This window comes from Aphelocoma coerulescens (genome assembly GCF_041296385.1).
Source record: "Aphelocoma coerulescens isolate FSJ_1873_10779 chromosome Z unlocalized genomic scaffold, UR_Acoe_1.0 ChrZ, whole genome shotgun sequence".
In the NCBI taxonomy this organism is placed as follows: domain Eukaryota; kingdom Metazoa; phylum Chordata; class Aves; order Passeriformes; family Corvidae; genus Aphelocoma; species Aphelocoma coerulescens.
In genome coordinates, this window is record NW_027184085.1 from 55465530 (window position 1) to 55485829 (window position 20300).

Consider the following 20300-nt stretch of genomic DNA (forward strand, 5'->3'; position numbering starts at 1 on the left):
TTCCTTCCAGACTCTGACTATGACTAATTTCCTGATGGAGCCGCTTTCTTAATTTCCAAACAGTTTCTTTCACTGTTTCATTGTAAACTTCTATTGGTTGGTGTTTTTTGCTAAATATATTAATCAAAACTACAGTGTGCAAATTACCTGAAAGTCATCATTCAATGAAAAACAAAATTGTCCGCTCTGTTCATGCTTTCCTCAAAAAATACACCTTAAGCCAAGGTGATGTGGAAGAAAAGAGGAAAATAGGAGATTGTGTATCAGGCATTCTGTGTGGAAAGGCAGCTTGATATCTAATTATTTGTGTGGGCTTTTCTTGGTACAGCAACTTACAGACCTTTAATTAATCACTTTTACACATGCTATGTACAGCTCAGTTTTCATAATTGCATGTAATTGTAACCTTTTGTGTTTTATTTGAAGTAAGAAAAAAGCAATTTTTTTTCCCTCTCTAAGTTATTTACCCTCTGATTCCATTTTCAGTGAGGCAGGTTTAATAAAAAACTTAGCAAAATTTCAGGTTTATATGGTGAAGGTACTTTGAAACTGTATGAACCTGAGACACCAGTAATCACATTCAATGATCAAGGTTGATACCTGATCTCATTTACTGAGAAGCAGTCATCAAATTTCATAAAAACACCCATCAGGCTTGTAGCATTTGCAGCCTCCCAAGCAGAAGACAACACCCAGGAGACAATTTGTTGAAGTGACACTCATGGGCTGGGGAATTTCAGCCTGGCCTCTCCACTTGCACACATTTCACAACTGCAGAGGCCTCCAGAAAGCAGGGTTTTATGAGTGGAAACATCAACCTATTTTATGTAAATTGAGACAGTGAAAATAAACAGATGTTTTTGGAGCCCATCTCTGCAGTTTCCAGCCATGCCCAACACACTCCAGAGGAAGCAAATGGCAGCAAATGAATTATGCAGGTAGCTGAGAAGGGTAGCACATTTTTCTAACTAGACATAGACTTCTGTGAGGTTATTCTATGATCACTGAATGCAAATTAAAATAGTTACTGTAATAAACAATGGTCTGAAACTAGAAAATTGTTTAGGTACTAAAAAATAACAGACATTTATAAGTAACATTTCTGCAGACATTGATTGTTATAGTTTGAGTAGCATCCTAAATTTAAAAATATGAAAGACTGAGAATTGTATTCAGCTGAAAATTGTATTTAGCTCAAGAAGTACAGATGGAATAAATACATACACTTTTAAAATATTACAATTTTCCGTGAATCAGACGTATGTCCTATTTCTTCCATATTTTCCTCTTAAAATATCACACAGGTAGGAATGCCTTCAGATGTCCTGGGATTTGGGGGTGTGTGCAGATGGGGAAGCTGACATTAAAGAACAAAAACAGAGCACCCCATGCCAAAAATTGCAGTTCCAAGTAAAGGTAGCATATGGCATACATGAATCATTCTAAGTGAAATCCCTGCTTGTTTCTGCAGTTGTAGGCTGCCCTGCATGACAACTTGGAGCGTAAATCCTAAATGATTACCTGGTTTTGGCAACAAGTAGGAGGCCTTTCTGAGTCTAGATAACAAGCACATTTAAATAAGTTAATTAATTTCCTTGTGGCTTTTTGTAGAAAGACAAGTAGGCAGCACCTGAACACTGTAAAGTCAGAAAGTGGATTTAACAAAGCAAAACCCCTATAAGGCTGTCATGAGAAATCTGGGGAAATCCAATGCTGATTTTATTGTACTGAAGGGAAAAAGACTAGAAACACAGTCTGGGAAATTACATCACCTAGGCAAACATAGACTTAATTAATTTGTTTTAGTAAGTCTAATTATTAGGATCTCTAGACCTAATGTTATATACTTGGTAGTTGAGTTATATCAGTTTAAAACATGTGTACCCCTCAAAAGAGCACTTAAAATGTGTTTAAACATGTGAACCCTTTAATTGTAATCAGTGGAATTACTGAATGCTTACTCTCAGGCAGATGTTCAAGTCCCATGTTGAAGCAGTTTCCTCATTGCTTTTTAGTAGATTGCACAGACTAGCAGTTTTAAAAGAAAATTCAACAAAACCCAATTGCATGGTTGAATTCAAAAACGATGGAAGTTTCTGTAGTCAGTGACATGGCTTTTCTTCATAGTTAAAAAACAGAATACCATGGGACTGTTAGTGCTTGCAATTAATGCCTAGGCAACTCAGTATAACACTTGACTATTCATTCAGATGACAGGAAACTCAGCTTAGTAATTGATTATAAGGAGAGGAAGACATACATATTCAGTTTTTTGGATTAACCTTAGTTATGAAGCCTGAACAATTTACAAAGAAAATTGAGGTAGACAAATGAAAACCTAGCATCACAAAATTGCAGAATCATTTATGTTGGAAAGGACACAATATCACTGAGTGCAACCATACACCTAACAATGCCAAGTCTACCACTAAATCATGTCCTGTGGGAACCCAGGGTGCAGAGAATATTTCTCTGCCTGTTTTGAAGCATTTTACCCTCTTAAACAACACTGGTTTTGACCTCTGTCCTTGGAAAAAACTGCCTACTCTTAGAGAAGAACTAGAAACTACACTAGTGTAAATTAGGTGACAGACTATGTAAGATTGTCACAGGGTGAAAAATTTAGAGGTTTTGGGCTTGTTAATGTAGTAAATAGACAAAAGCAAAAAACATCAAAATGGAGGATTATTGTTGTTCTCCAAACCTTCTTCTTCTTCTACTATTACTCCATATTCTGCAGTAAAAGTAGTTTGGGATGATTGGGCAAAGAATTCCGCAGTTCCTGGCTGTGTTACTAAATAATTGGCAGAAAAGTAAAAATAATGTATGTTTTTAGTAACCATTGGTTGATTTACCTTTTAAAAGGCTGTTTAATCTTGATAATTTGGCTTTCTCCTGCATTCCCTGCTTTGTGCTATGTCTGGATCATGCTAGTGACTCTGATAAGACTTAATAAACAACTATCAAGAAGCAGAGAAGGCTGAGAGTCACATTTGTCTCTCGAACTCCTGGCAAGGACTTTAAAAGACCTCTCCGGTCTTTTATGCCTCCGGAGATGCATAATTATGGCATGATCAGTGTCAATGTCCCTAAGCACAGGTTTTTTAAATACCACTTCCTGGGCAGCCACAACCCTTTTAATGAGTTAAAAATGTAAAATAGGAAGCACAGGTCTAAAACTGAGGAATGTGCCTCAAAATAAAGAGGGACAACTTGTCAAAAAGCTCTGTCAAAATAGCCTTCTCTTCAATACCAACCCTAAAGAGATCTAATGAGCCCAGGAAGCTAAGATAATTGTTCTGAATCAGCATTACTTTGAATCTAACAACCTCAACACAGCAAAGAAAAGTCTTCTCCTTAAGAAAGTCACAGTCTTCCATGTCAATACACTGTACAGCAAGAATTCAGCATTCCCTTGGTCTGTCTGTCACATGTTTAACATTGTGTGTTGGCCAGCAGGTAACTGATAGCAATGATGGCTATCACGTCACAGTTTTACTGTGTGTAGCCTCAGAATCTGAAACGCTTATTTTCCTGGATTTTTATATAGACTACCTCAAGACAGAAATGAGGCAGAAGCAGTAAGAAGAACATTACTTGCAAAACAAAATAATATCCTTACTTGGTACTCATATGCTAATCTACTGTTCCATAAATCTTCCCTGCTGTTTCATGTGCCTATCAAACAAATGTCTGTAAGGTTATTTCCTGTTCCAGAGTAGCTGGTGAGTAGAGAATCTACCTGAGAGCAACACTTCCTCTCAGCTGAGGACAAAAGAAGGAGTAAAAAAATTCAGGAAGTGCTTCCGCTCACTACGCAAGGATTTCCTGTCTGCTAGCTAAAAGCTAGAAAGAAGGAACAGATGGCACCAAAGGAACAAAAAGTGAGAAAGAATCTGCTGGTTTTCTGAGTTTTTGTACTCTCACTATTCCACTGGAAGCAGAGAGTACCATCTACAACAAGCTGCTACTGTTGATAAAGTCAACTCACACTGGTAAAATATCTACCATGGTGTATATGGTAGAAAAATCAAACCACTTAGAAAGATATCCACTTAGCTTTAAGAGTAGGTCTACTTTAATGGTCTCTCTACAACTGTATAATTTTTAATTTCTTCAGAGAAAAAGACATCATGACAGAGGTGTAAATCTGTGTATGAGAAAAGTACTGTTATAAAGAACCTAGGCAATCAAGAAAATTCCTTCTGAAATCCCCAGAATCTTAAAGTCCAAAATGAAAATGTGGGTTGCTCTTAACAACATAGACTAAATTGTACTCAGAGGTGTTTCTATTTCCAATATGTGAGTGGTAGCGAGTAATGCAACACCTTAACATATAAATAACAATGAGTAATTGCTGGATTGTTCTGTTACATATGGAAATCAAGTCTAAGACTAAAAAGTGATATAGTAAAATGGTAGAGATATGGTATCTCTATGTCAAAATATTTAGCTACAGAGAGGAAGTGGGAAAGAAGTGAATGAATACACAGCTTTTACAAAATTATCAGTGATCAAGCCTGATTGCTTTTCAACTACTTTGTGACAGTACAAATATTATTGTACAAAACTTCTTTTTACCAGTAATACCAAGTCTGAGTCTGGTAGCACTGTGAGTGGTGGTCTAGACCATGTCTGGGGACCACACAAACCTCCAAAACTCAAGAAAATTTCACTCCTCAAAGTTGCTTCTGGGTCCTGATAGGAGATCATTAATTTCCAAGAAAAAGCTCTTTCACCAAGTAACTTCAAAAAGAACCAAGCTTTTTGTCTCATGGAAGCCACCAGACAGTAACAGCCCAGCTATTTAGAGTTTGTGTGCAAATTGGTTTAGAAAAACATTAAAAGTTATATCTAGCAGAAGAAAATGGAAATGAAATAACTGGAAAGCTGTGGTTACTTCTCCTGTTTTACAAACTACTTATATTTACTGTTATTCCCATTACTTCATTCCTTTCAGACTTCTTTGTCTTCCACTTGTTATATGTAGGTGTTTTAGGAATAGGTCCCCTAGTAGTCAAGTGTGGGCAGAGAACCTTCTGTTCCACCTGTACTCCGGCTGCCCAGGTTGAAGCCAGCCCTTGTGCAGAGGCTGTGTAGCTACACCAGTGACCGAATATATGCTGATACACTGTGACCGTGACAAACACTCTCTCCCTCAGAAAGCCAGCTGAGCTACCCAGTTTCCAGAGAGGGCTGGGCACACCCATCTGGCACAGGAATGGCAGCAGTTAAAATATTCTCTCACACATGCCCCTGGGTGGCTCCTCTGCCTTTCTTCCAGGGCCAGCTCTGATAAACTCTGATACTGCCAGGATAAGTGCTTCTGTGCACCTCTCATACAGCTGTGTAGGGATTTGCTTTGAGTAGCCCTACAATTTTGGTAAACCTGCCTTCTAATAAAAGCAGTTAGCGTGGGTTTGAGCCATGGCCAGATTTTTTTTGCCTACACTTAGAGGACTCTACACTTAGACAGCCTATTGAATCTATGTTATGCTATTTCATCTGTAGATAAAATATCTTTAAAAAGAGGGAGAATAGGACCAAAGTAAAAGAGTTTGCATGACACATTTCAGCTACTTACCTGGGTTCAGTGCTATTTCAGGATGAAATTAATTTTATATGTCCAGAGGAACAGTTGATTTCAAGACCAATACCAAAAAAAATTGCCTGATCTCATCTAAAGGCTATTTATCTTCTAATCATCTCCCTACTTTGCCTCTAGCCCCTAGTATTTCAAAATTTCTCTTGTGCTTGGAAGAATGCCTGCACCTATCAAGATGATTGGCCTGCAGACTGTATTTCCACTGCTCCTTGGGGAAGGAATTCAATCACACTCACTGGCTGTAGACACTCAGTTGCTACCACTGCTGACCTCAGCAGCTGTCATAATCTGCCTAATAAAATCAAAACAATTTTTATGTGAGAAAGCTTTGCAGTTAGACAGAGATGAAACATACCCTTATCAAGGTCTCCAAATTAAATTTTCACATCATAATTCTTTAGACCCAGACCATTCCCTAGTAAATGTACTGGGCCAAACTAAATTTCTGAATGCACTGCTTAGAATTGTTTTTTTAGTACCATAAATATTAATTCTTTTGTTCCTCATGCCAAATCTTAGACACCTCAGATAAAAGTATAAAGTATGTTTCAGCTCGTCAATTATCTATAACAGAAAATTCTATGAAAATGCAAGAGAAAAGGCACAGTGAAGCACTTAGCAAAGCATCTGTTGTACAAAAAGTCCTCTTTTTACAATAGAATGGGATGCACAACAAGTGAATATGTATTTCTGAAGTAACATTATGTCAAGAAACCATGCTAAGAGAAGTCACATGGCAAAGAGCAAGCAGTTCTGTAATCAAAGAACATGCTCTTAACAGCCTGTAGTGACGATAAACTGATGACAAAAAACCAGCCAGAAAACCCAGCCACAAAACTCCATGGGCCATGTTTAAGAAGAATAAACCATGATGTAAGGAAGACTGAAAGTGGCAGCACAATACAGTAGAAATTGTTTGATGACCAAAAAAACAAAAAGTCTAGGGGAAAGAGCAACACATTTCAAATGGAAACTGGACATCGCGTTTGTGGAAAAAAAATTAATTTCTAAGGGGAAAAAAAAGAACTGAAATGAAACATATTAATTTCTAGTATGGAAATGTAAAGATGTGTATGAATCTTGGGAGAAAGAATACAATTTGAAGGGCAGGAACAGGTGGAATAGCACAGAAAGTTAGTCCATATGGATGGAATTACATCCCCACTTAGAGCAACTATGTTACAATTTACTTTAATAAGGGTTTGTACTGACCTAAGATGTGGTTTATCCTTGTTGCCTTAGCCAATCACCCCTCTTCCCTCTTCAGCCTCCCACAAAAATTTAAACAAGAGGAAACGCAGTAAAGGAAGGAAAATTAAGAATGAAGTATCTGGAATGCGTCCCTAGAGTGGCAGCTCCTGTCACTTTTCATTCATAGTGAATTCAAGGACTGAAATCAAAAGGACTGAAAATCAAAAGGACTGATGGATGATTTTCAGGTTCATTTTCTTCTACTGAAACAAATCTATTAAAAAACATTGACAAGCATTTCAATTTGCCTACTTACGCAGCAAGGACTGTTAAATTTGTTTATGAGGTGCCTCAGACGTCAAAAAATTCTGAGTTCCCTTTCAGGATACACCAGGAATACTAATATCTGGGGAAAGTGAGGTAAAAGCTTTATCTGTAGTATAGCCTGTGCTCATCTCCTATCCATAAATTGTCTTTCAAGGAAGAAAAAGAAATTACAAAAATGAGAATGTTTTGGGCTGGTATTTCCCTTCTGCTTGGAATTTCAAGTAGATTCTCTGCTCCACTGCCGAAAGTGATAGACTGCCTGTGTGACAAGGCCAGGGGGGAGCTGGCTTGGTCCTGCTGACATCACGGCTTTCCATGACTGCTGTAGTCACACTCCAGATCTCATGAATTGACAGCAGCTGTCAGAAGGACAAATTGTTGTTCTGGCTCTACAGACTTTCTCTACATGTAAAAGTTCCCAGTTTTACTAACATCAGCTTCTAAAGACGGAAATATTGCCTTTACAGCTTTTGAGAACTTGTTCTTCTCTGGTGCCACTCTTAAGCACTATTGAATATGGAGTAGAATATTAGAATATACAGGTTGGTTTTGGTGGGGGTGTAAGACCCAGTTTCCTATAAGTATACAACACTGAAAGTAATGAGAATGCATGTTTGTGAATTTCAATGCATACTCCTCTGCAAAATGCTTACAGGCATGCCCTTTAATTCACAATTAGACCTCTTATGGCAAGAGCACAAGGTCTCACAACATTAAATTCAATATGTAAAATTACAGGGAAGTGAACAAAGTAACAAAAGAAGTAGAGATTTTTTTTCCATTTGGCACTAAAGAATCTCTACCTACATTGCCCTAAGGAAACATTTTTTTCTTTAACATCAGCATGTGCTCTTCTATTTTATTTGGTTGTATTTTTGGCATATGTAATCAGCCTTCTGACTTTTCTTGGTAGTACTTTTGAGAACTTACATATCTTTATTTCTTCACTTAGCCTTTTCAAACTCAAAATGGGCCTTTTATAATATACTTTTCTTCTGTAGGTGTTCATATTCTTAAAAAATATTTTGTTCTAAGACCTTCACATAAACAGATTATCATGTTTTAGGATATGCTGACATGGAGCAGCAGCACTAATTATCCTAAATTCTGCAGTGTCTCACCTTCCATTGTTGCTCATTAAGTCACTGTTAAGATATTATGTGAAGAAAACCAGCTCCTCAACAGACTGATGTATACAAAACCAACCAGAGAGAAATTGGAGAGAAGAGTAACATAAACACATTTAGCACAATTCTCCATTTCATTAAAAGATTCTGCAGCAAACTATTTCTATGTACATATAAGTACTTCCATTATAAGCCTCTCTCTCTCTCTTTTCTGTTCTATCTTTTTCCAGACAATCCCAGAACTGCAGCTTTGTTAAATACAAAGACATATTTAAAACTTTCTTTCTGTTTTCCATCTGGAATTCAGTCTCAATTCAATATGGAGGCACATTGCATGGTCATTAATTGTGTTTGCATAGTAGCATTCTGTAGTTGGGATGCTAGCATCTGCACAGTATATGTATAGCTCATGTTAAGGTTAGTTATGTTGATTTTCACATAGGAAGCTCAGGCTCTCTAAGAAGGGAGTATGTCACTCTTGGGTTTCTGTTGCAGCGGGGATTTCTGCAACATGTATAGACAGCAAGGCCCGTAGAAAAGAAATAGGGACCAATTCTTGGTAGATGTTTCAGAGATCTTTGTTCTCCAGCCACATGGCCGGGGTCCAGCTGAAGAACCCTTAATCATGGGACCACCAGGGTCCTTCCCGGGCTGGGGAACACGAAACAGCCAATGGGGAACAGGATTGACCAGGGAGTAGGGAAACCCCGCAGACCGTGCCTCTACTCCAGAGTGCCCTCCCCCTGGACCCCACGCCAGGGGGGAGGAACCCCAACAGGTTTCCTTCTACTTTCCTCTGTTATCGCAATTTCACATTAGGTCCTTTCTAAACACTCACTTTCACACCAATCCAAAAAAAGCAACTATTTTCCTTTGAAAGTACTTGCAATTACAGGATGATAAACGATAACACAGACCAATTAGGTTTTTAGGAGGTGAAAAATAAAGCATTTTCTGTACTGCAATACACCACTCCACAGGAATCCATGTTATTTCCCACTCATCTCTCATCATCTGTGATTAGGGCCCTTACACTGAAGACCCCCACCAAGCAAACCTTGCAATGTTTGTAGTAATAGTAATTAGTCAACATTTAGCACTCAAACAGCACTTCTCACCTGTACATCTTGAAGTGTTGTGAACAAGATGCAGGAGCAAGCTCAGACAAGCTTGAGGCTAACACTGAGGTTAGGTGAAAATCGAGACACTGGCTGCTTACCTTCGGGCAGCTCTAAGTCTCTTGTTATGTCTACACCACTAGATGAAAGAAGGACCAGCACTGCTCAGTGGTGCTGAAGCCAAGTGTCAAGTGGTGCTAAAGCTAGTGTTGATGCTGTTTTAGCGCTTGCCACCCATGGAAGAGATTATCTGTGATGGAAGCCATTTTAGTGGTTCAATACAGAGCCAGGGGGTCAATTAACAATGAAATTTTGTGGATAATGACAGCAGCATTGTTGCAACAGATTGCTTGGACTTCTTCATTAGTGGTGTTTATGCATTCTCTTCTGATATTTTTCAGTTGACATAGCTGCTCCTACTTATAACCTAGAAGCCTACTTGTCCCTACTGATAATCTCCAGACTCCAAATGACAAAACCACTTATTCACCTATTATAATTTATTTTAAAGATAAAAGAAAAAATTTTCTCACTTCCTAAGTGCCTTTCCAATATTCAGATTCCTTTGTCTGGGAAAAACTCATCTCTACTGCAATGCGGAAGGGAGCAACCAAATAACATTTTAGAAAATGGTTAAAAAATTCTCCAAGGGAAAAGAAATAAAGATATTCCAAATTGTTCAAGAATTTTCAGCATCTTAATGAAGTCACACTCTGTAGTGTAACAAAATGCAGAGGATTCTGGGTGCTCATACTATATTACAGGATAAGAAGTTTTGCTAAATCTATCATGTCAGTTATTTAGACAAAATTGCATCATTAAGGTTCAGGATCTCCTTCCAAGTATGTCATGAGTAACACATGAGATGAAATTAGACAAATATATTGCTGGTTATGATTCTGTTTACTTTCTTAGCAAAGCAATTAACTCCACCTCTAAATGCAGTAACAACCATGAAATTATTTACTGGCCTTGTCCTCTGTTTTACCAGGTTATACACCATGTTTGTTTCTGTTAACCAGAAAATTATAACATTGTAATTTTTTATATTAACCTTCATTTTTCTTGCTGAGTTCACAGTAAGGAAACTATCAATAATAAATTCTTCTGTTCTGTTAAAAGTAGGTGATGTTCTGATACCCTATAGCTCAGCTCTCATAGCAATAAGCCTTTTTTAGTTAGACTTGTAAGTTTATTAATCAGACTCATGCATGAAGCAAAGCCAAAAGGCACCATTTTGACATCTCTGCATATGACAACAGTTTGAGACATTGTGCGTGGGAGACAGAGGGTCACAGGTACAGTACTGCTAGCTTTGTGGACTAAAAAAACTCTTGGTATTCCACAAAGAGATATGACTGTTTAATATTCTGCTCCAGTGCTTATACTGCTGTTAGCTACAGGGAGTCGCTATTAACTGTTTTCACACACAGAAGAAAGTAATTTAGATTACAAAGATTTTTGGCATTGCTACAGTTGGTACAAAGTAATTGCAGTTTCTTTATTTCCCCTTTTCTTTTCTAGAAGTGAAAGACTGAAGAACATTCATAAAAATGCATGTTCCTGCTGAGCTGCTCCTGAAGGCAACAGGGGGAAAAGAGCAAGATTTAATGGTTATTAGTATGAACTGATATTCTTAAGTAAAGGACTGAGAAAAAAAGTAATTCCACAACTTCCAAAATACTTTGCATAAAGATGACTACCTCTTTAATAACAGAAAATATGCAATAAGTAAACTTTGAAAGAATTGCCCATTACTAAGCCCTCACAAATTCAAACTCCTTATTCTTAAGAACGAATTTTTTAACCTGTAACATTACATTCAGCTTTCTAATGCTTTGCTGTGTAGTCCAACAAATCTATTTGTTCTTTTGACACTCATTGACTATTACATCTGACTGATTCGGGGTTTCTTTTTTAGATGAGGGGTCTTTAAAATGTACATAGGTGCTTTTAGTTTGAAAAAGGTCCCAAGCTGGACAATCTTTATTATTGTTATTTTGGTTGTTCTGTTCCTTGTCTGCTGTTTTGTTGTTTTGTTTTTTGGTTGTTTGTTGTTTTTTTTAACATCTCTTCATTTACTAGCATTGTAGCATTCATTTTGACTTTTCTAATTATCCAATAGGGCACACTTACCTGCTTTTGGTAGAATCTTCTAGTTAAAAGAAGCAGCCGCATCTTAGGGATCTATGAAAGGGAAAATGCAAAAGTCAGGTAAAACAATTAAATGTTCAGATCTCATGAGTCTACAAAACAATGTGAGAGATCTTAATAGAAAATAGGTTTTGACACCTTTGAGATTTCAAATATAATTAGATGATTTATGTTTCACCTGAACTCAAAAAATAAATTAAACTTTGTTCCTTTTTTATTTTATACTAAATATTTCATGTCTTGGTCAGAAAGATCTTCTTAGTACTCAATAATTTGATAGCATCCGTTTTGGTGGGATAGTGTCAATGCAGCCCATTAAACTGTGCACACGGTTATAACAAAGAGTAGAATTATTACAGAATTCTTCAAATCAGTCTGAAATAAGGGTAAGAATCTTCTATCAGTGGTTAGGCAAATGTCTATCAAGAAGCAAGTCTTCCATACAACAGAAACTGATATAACACAAACAAAAGGAGTTGTAACACAACCAAAGGTGTTGATACCTTTTTAGGAACTAGGGTCCATGATACAATATTTTATATTCTATCAAATATTTTCAAAACATCAATGGTTAAGCAACCAACTATTTAAATAATTCTTCAGGTTTATTTAAAGTAAAAACTTCTTTAATTCCTTTTCATGTCTATGACCTCTCAATATCTCTGCTACCTATGTGAACCTTGTCTAAGCCATTACAGTGTATTTTGTCCACTCATATTAAATCTAATTAAAGAGCTGCCTTTTTGAGCCATGGCCCTGGGCTTTTTCCATGAACAAAAGCATATTTTAAACCTCCAACTAAAGATGAAACATGATAGAGCTACCAGAGTGACAACTCTTATTTCAGTGTTTAATTCCATTTTTTAATTGATTCAGTCTTTAGGTGTAAGCATGTTTTGTAATTTGCTTTCTTAGAGTTAAAGAAATTATGCTATCTAGGATGCAATTATTTTCACCTTTATAATCCTTGTATTCCATTTCCACAACCCTAAATTGACATTGCCAAAATCCTTCTGTTCTTTTGACATGAAATTTCTGGTTGAAAACCCTGATCTAAATTATCAGTGCAATGAAACCCTGATCTGAATGATCAATGCAATGACACAAGCAACATTTTAAAGAATCCCAAAATATATCATAGAATGGCCTGTGTGGACAGGGACATTTTGCACTAGACCAGATTGCTCAAAGCTCCATCCAACCTGGCCTTAAACCCTTGCAGTGATGGGACATCCACAACTTCTCTGGGCAACCTGTTGCAGTACCCCACCACCCTCACATTAAAGAATTTTTTCCTATTATCTAATCTAAACCTACTGTCTTTCAGTTTGAAAACGTTCCTCCTTGTCCTGTCACTACATGCTCTTGTAAATAATTCCTCCCCAGCTATCTTTTAGGCTTCCTCCAGGTACATCCCTTGCATATCCGTCTTACTAAACACAGTTGATGAGCATAAGCATAACATGTGACATAAAGCAAATAATTGCTATTTGTATAAAGTGTATTAGAAATGTGTATTAGAAAACAAATGGGGAAAACAGTTCCTCAGAATATTATAGATAACTGTGGCATCTAGGACATCTGCATTTAGAGTCAGGCTAGGGTTCCCATTTAATTGGGTCTGTGAGACCAGGCACACAGAATGCAGCCGGTAACTTTGTGGGTAAAAGACATGAATAGCCTGCCTCTGAGGACAGCCACCATATCTCTTCTACAAAGCTCTCCTAATCAAAGGAAAAAGGTAGAAGTGGGCTTGGAAATATGCAAAACATTCATAATTTTCGGTATTAAAATGATGTTTGAATCTTCCAAAATCATCTGAGCCCCAGCTAGAGCTAAACAGTTCTAAGAACTTTGCATAGAATTAGAGTATCAGAGAATTATAGACCGGTCTGGGTTGGATAGGCCTTTAAAGGTTGTCTAGCCCAACCCCCCTGACATGTCCCAAGTAGATCAGGTTGTTCAGAGCCCCATCCACCCTGACTTTGAATGTTGCCAGGGTGGGGCACCTCCCAACTTCCTGGGCAACCCGTGCCAGTGTTTCAGCACTCTCCTCGTAAACACTTTCTTCTTTATGTCTAATTTGAATCTAACATCTTTTAATTTAAAACCACTAACACTTTTCCCAATGCTACAGGCTCTTCTTCAGAACAATCTCAGTTCTGTCAGCCTTTCCTCCCAAGAAAGGTGTCCCAGCCTTCTGGTCATTGTCCTGGCTCTCCTCTGGATGTGCTCCAACATCTCCACATCTTTCTTGTGTTGGGGGCCCCAAACCTGGATGCAGTATTCGAGGTGGGGTCTCATGAGAGCAGAGCATAGACACAGAATCACCTCCATTACCCTGCTGCCCACCCTGCTCTTGATGCAGCCCAGGATGCAGTTGGCTTTCTGGGCTGCGAGTGCTCACTGCTGGCTCATATCCAGGCAGCAAGACCATTCCTCATCAAACATGTTGTGCCAACAGGTGTTACCTTTCTGCAGGCCTGCCAGCCCTACAGGGCCACTGGGGAGGACTCAACTGGCACCACTATCAAAGACATCAGCTGCACTGGGACCTTCTTCAACTTCACTCTCTGGATTAAACCCAGTGTTGTACCATTCTCCTGCATGTCTCAGACACAGAGGAATTTGAATGGCAGGTACTATTCTCCTTCCTGCCTTGAGTCACCAGCCCATAGGTTAAAAGCACACCGCCGCTCACTATTGTGCCTACTAATGCTCACTCTGGCAGAGTCAGTCTCACTGCTGACACTCCACTATTTGCTTTCTAGCCTAGGGAGCCCCAGCCAGCCTGCTGCACCAGCTGAGAGCCTATTCAACCACCAGTTAGAAGAAGTTGTAGAAAGGGACTGGTGGAAGGCCAGATATTATAAACACCTGTAAACCTCCATGCAATGCCAGTTATTGCAGTCCCCATTTTTATTGCACAAATGCATTTTTTTAAGCAATAGTAACATATACCCTGCAAAGCCAATGCATCTACATGAAAAAGCCTATCTTGCTTAGGTGCAACCCTAGCTTCAGCATAAGTGCCAAGAAAATTAGCTCTAACACAACTACTCTGAGCCCTTGGTTAGTTTGTCTGGAAGGGCCAGCACCTAAGGGAATGATTTGTTGGTGGGGTTCTGTCTGCTGGACTCTGGCACCAGGAACACAAGGGATAGAACATGGCTGAGAAACTCAGAATAGCTGCTGGCGTCCACACTGCTGTCTCCAGATCCTGTAACAGCAGAACCTGAAATCTTCTGTCTCTCTCATTTATAGCTGTTCAAGGCCTCCATAGAGTGCATCGGTCTCCTGATAATCCACATTATTGTATCCAATATCTTCTGCTTGTCTGATCCTGGATGTGGCAAGAAGGAAAGGAGCTGTGAAGGCATCACTGATCAGACGTCCTCTTGGCTTGTTCTTCTAACTTTTAACCCCTGACTGCCTACCCCCAGCTGCTAGCTGGGTCAGGCAAAAGTTCTCAGAACAGAGCTGACTCCCAGGAAAAAGGTTGAATTAAACATAATTCAACAAATGAACTGGATGATACATAGTCTTTTGGGACAAAAGCTTACAAGAAAGATCACAGAGCTACTCAGTCCAAGTTATTCCATGTCATCTTTTTGAATTTTGGCAAATTGACTGAGAAGAAAGATTTGATTGTAGATATAAGGGTCATTGTGCTTATCGGAGAATACTAGGGTGAATAGAAAAGAGGAAAAATTCTGTAGTGGTTTTCTGGCACTTTAGGAACCAACAAAGGCATATATAAAGGAAAGAAAATTCTTTGTCTTGGATTGACATAAATCTGAGATATTTCTCATTTGAGATATAAAATGACTTCTGCTTGAACAGTTCTTCATTCTTATGAACTGCTTAATCTCTTTTTTTAACATCTTTGTTTGTTTTAGATCTTGTAGAAGTCTCATTTCCTCTTTCGTATGCAACAGTAATTTACTGAAGACAAATTAAAAAGGAAATTGCAAAAGGAGAATTAATATCCATTCCCAGATTCCATTAGTTCTAGTCCCACCACTTCTGTAACATCAAGATAGGGAAAGAATTAGAGAGGATTAATGATTCTTGTGGCTGCACCCCATTTTGTAAAGGACAGCAAACCATGCAATGCTGCAATATTACATTTACTGCTTTCTTAGTATACTCCTTAATTCTTTTCCTCTCTTTGTAGCCAAACAATCGTGTTCAGCTTATGCACAGGGGCCAGCTGGTGGGGCAAGCCACTCTTCTAGCAGGTACTGTTCTCCCCCCTATAGCAAATACTCTAAAACTCTTTGCAGGATAAGATCTCTTTTCTTAGGACTGTATACCACTATTGCAACACAGACTCTTCTACAAAAAATACTTGTGATGTACTAGAAGAGTAATATTGACCAGTTAAATCTCTAGCTATTTCATTCAAATTAATGTGAATCTGTAAAGGACCATACTGTGCTAAATCAAAAATCCATGTAGCTGTGTCTCCTGTCTTCAGCAGTGACCATATATAAAGACCAAAGTTTGATCTTTTGCTACAGATTTTTACATTTAAAATTCATTGCAGGCAAATCCTACAAATGCTACATTTTTTAAAACATTATTTAACATTTTTTATATTGTTTCCAGCATCCTAGTATGCTCAACATTCACAGAGTATAAGAAGCCTTTATGAGTCAGATTTCTCAGAACAACCTATGCTGAGCATTCAAAACCTCTGATGCGAAAAATTTTCCATATATTTTCACAAAACATAGTTCATGAAGATCTAGCGGGAGCAGTGTTTCTAAAACAAGTTAATTCACTTCAACACAGTTTAAAACAATTTTTTTCCAGTGTTAGGTGCTTTTGAATATGTATTTAAAGAAATACGGGAAATGCAAATCATTTGCATTAAATAACCCCCTCTAACAGGGATATTTATCCATTCTACTTGGTTTTGAAACTAAAAAAACAGGAAAAAAGTAATTTAATTTGTGATATATAATTTTGATACATACAATTAAGACTTTCAAACTATAAGAAATAGAGCTTGTCAAACTCTAGTGTCAGTTTTGTTCTATAGTGATTACAGGGACTTGGCAGGTATTTCATTGTGGTTACAGTTAAAAATGAGGAAAGTAAATGAGGTGCAGTTATCTAAAAATGTTAAAGAAATCAAGGTAGATGTCAAGATTTATGCTTCGTATGTTTGTGGGGTTTTTGTGTTTAGACGTTACTAAACTAGACCTCAAAGTAGGAGTGAGTTTGGGATCTTGGGAATGTAAGAAAATTACAGAAAAAGAAGTATTCATAAGTGCCTGTTGGGCTGAAGAATTCAAGCTTAGACTCAATCTACTGCTTAGGAGATACTGAGTTTAATGCTTTAGTGCAAAAGAGTTAGAAAGAAATTCCACAGTATTTCTGTCCATTAGACCCTTTCATCCCCAGTGGAACTGTAGCCTGAAAAACTTGGCTGTAGCTCTGTATCTCTGACTGCCTCTGTCACCCTAGAGGTGAACATGTCTAGAAACATGTTTTAGCATAAGATGAAACCATACCTGCAGGCCTAAACTTCCTTTAAAGCCCTTTCCTGGGTATTTTTCAAACCTCCTTCTGTGTAATATGGTGTTCTGTGATGACCCCAGACTTAGTTCCCTCTAAAACTTTATTTAAGCTTTGGTCTTTGCTGCAGTCAGTGAGGAACCTGAAAACTAGCAAAAACAAGCTAAAAGCCCATAATGGCTTTTTCATGTCTCCTGACCTAACTAGTAACCTTGTTCAAGGTTATTAATTTACCTAATGTGACTTCAGAAGGGTTATGTCAGCCTGTACGATGTGTCTTAGCAAACTATCGCTTTTGGACAAAATAAGAGTGTTTGGCACACTTTGTGACAGAGATCAGGACTGGCATCAGTATTTGTTTTGTATCCAACAAAGGTGAGGGTAAGGGGCTCTGCCTATAAAAAAAAAGGGCAGAAAGATACAGGAAATAAAGGAATAAAAGGTTCAGCAAGACACTACAGTGGTCAGAGACCAACTTGGTGCCTCAGCACCATCTTGTGTGAGGCTAAGAGGGATCTGACACCATGCTGCCGTCAAGTACAATTGTGACTGAGGATACGCAGACAATACAGAGCAACAACTTAGACTAACAAACAGCTCAATGAGGGTCTTCCAGGAAAATGTGAAGGCTTATGTCATAAAGAACTTCTGACAAAACATGGAAAAAAGAGAGAAGATTTTAAAATGTTATATTATTTTTTCTTAGTTTACTATCATGAAATGACATTAAGGTTTTATTTCTCAAGCTGCTTGGAAGTTTTTTTATAACAACAATGAATTCTGTTACAATTAAAACTTTATCTGCTTCTTTCCCACTTGTAGTACTTCAATTGATCTTCAAAAAAGTACATCAAAACTGCACCTTGACAGCATTTTCCATGCTATCAGAATCCCTCATGTTGCCTGTATTTCTTGTATTCTTCACTGTGGTTCTTGTATTCTTCAAAAAAATAATTAGTCTCAAAGGAAAATAGCATGGAATTTACCAAGAACTGGGTAATCCTAATGGAAATAGTAGCCAACTAATCAATTTAATAGTATAAAATTGCCTTTTAAAAAAATGTGTGATTATACAGAAGTCAAAATAGGCTGACAGGTGCACAATGCTATTCTAATATTTTTATTATTTGGCAGATGTGTTGAGATGGAGTAAGAGGCATTTTAATTTTATGAATATAACTGGCACCAGAGAGATGGGCTTGTGATGGGAGTAATAACTAATTGTTCCTCAGGAATCAAGGGATTATATAAAGTCCAATTTAGTCACTAAATTTCTGAAATCCTAAGCAAAACAGGTAAAGACTCATCTTTTTAATAGAGGCAGTTTATAAAATACGTAACAAGAAAATAAACTGCTAGTACCATATGCTATAATACTAATTATGATATGTCTATTAGCAAAATTTATTTCTAACAAAGATAATGATAGAAATGAAGAGGTTTTAACACAACACATGCTATTAAGAAGCCACAGTAAGATAGGAGACACAAAACCCAAAACACTGAGAAATACTATCAGTCTCATAGAGTTTATATTTTATAGTGGGATATTTACAGTATTATAAGAATTATATATAGTTTTATAGTGTGCATAAACAAAGAAATATCAATCTTCTTTTTAGAGGGTTTGAGTTAAACATTTTTTTATGTAATAAGTAGTCTAGACAGACTCCATTTAACACAACTAAAAGTCTGCCAATGTCCTGAACAACTGCAATGTTTTTTCCCTTGGAATGAGATTGATTCAGACTCAACCACACTGAGCAGAGGAAAAAATCTGCATGTAGTCAGTTACTAGGAAAAAAATATTTTAAACCAATTTGTTGTTTTAGTATGTTTCACCACTGGGGTAAGGAGAGATTTAACCACTTGGACAAGAAGCTGAGAATTCCAGTTAATTAAAAAAATGCATTGAATTCACAACTAGAAATAATATTATGTCAATAATTCTGTCTTGCCTTAGTTCTGAAATGTTTTACTCATGGTTTAAAGAAAAAGGCTAACTAAAAGGTCGGTGTTTTCTTGTGTCATAATTACAAGGACTAGATCTCCTTCTTTTTCAAGTCAGTAGAAAAGTAAGTCTGTTAATTAATCTTTACAAACAAAATGCAATTATATTCAAGTAATTATTCAGACAGGGAAGTCCAGATCTGAAGTAGAAGAACCAAAGCATGGGGTCTTTCAGCCCAGGTCCTGTGTTAGTCTGTGAGGAATCCCATCAAAACCAGAAGGTTACACAAAAACTTGGCAGTGACTAAGTCATCCGGGTGTTCCAGTTTTACTGAACAAATCTGAAGAGGTTGCACCTGCAAAGTATGCTGAGCATCTGCCTTCTGGATGCAGATCCTTTTGAAATGCCTCAAGCTGAGTCTCCCCATAAGAATTAAAAAAAAAAATCTTTCTTCTAAAAGGTTTCAGTTGTGGTAGACCTAGCAATAACATGTATAGTATTCCATGTAACGATTTGTGGGACTTCTTCTTCTAGTTGTTGCTTCAGGCCCTCTCTCTGATGTATAGTCTCCCTCTTTGAGAAGGATACACACATCCTGTGTTCCCTGGCTAAACTTAATTTTTAGGACCATGTTCAGTTCAGAAAGTGGCTCAAATCAAAGTGCTGTTAGAAGCATCTACACAAATGTATTCCGCGTTTGCTGTTTTCTTTCAGTATATTTTGTAATACTCCTTTTGACTGGCAATTTCCTGCATTTCTGTTTATGCTGTTGACAGTTCTGCTTTGTTTCATTCTGCAGCTCAAACAGAATTTTCCTAGCTTTAGCAGCATTGTTAAAACAATCACATGTGCATTTCCTGGTGCTATTTGGCAACATCTCAAACCAACCCAGTGTGGAGTTATCAAAGATAAAACTGCACATTTCCACTACATGGTTGAACTTATTTCTCATTGTCATTAAATCTAGTTGGTCCTCCACCCCATAAAATCAGAAGAAATGGGCCATAGTATAGTATGCCCCACATCAGTAATTTTGTGTAATTTCTTAAGAGAACAGCTATAAACAACTGTACATTTGAGGCATCAGTAGAGGGTCATTGTGCATTTTGTGTAAGTATCATTAGATGCAGATGAAATTAACCTCTAGAAGCCAGCACATGGGCTTATTTAATATGCAATGGGTTCTTACACAATAGTGTACACAGATAGTGTGCTCCTTCTCAGCCAAAGGAGAATTTTATTTGCATACCTCTCCTAGAGTGAAAAGCCTACTTTCCTGAGGTCATGTCCTAGGCACACAA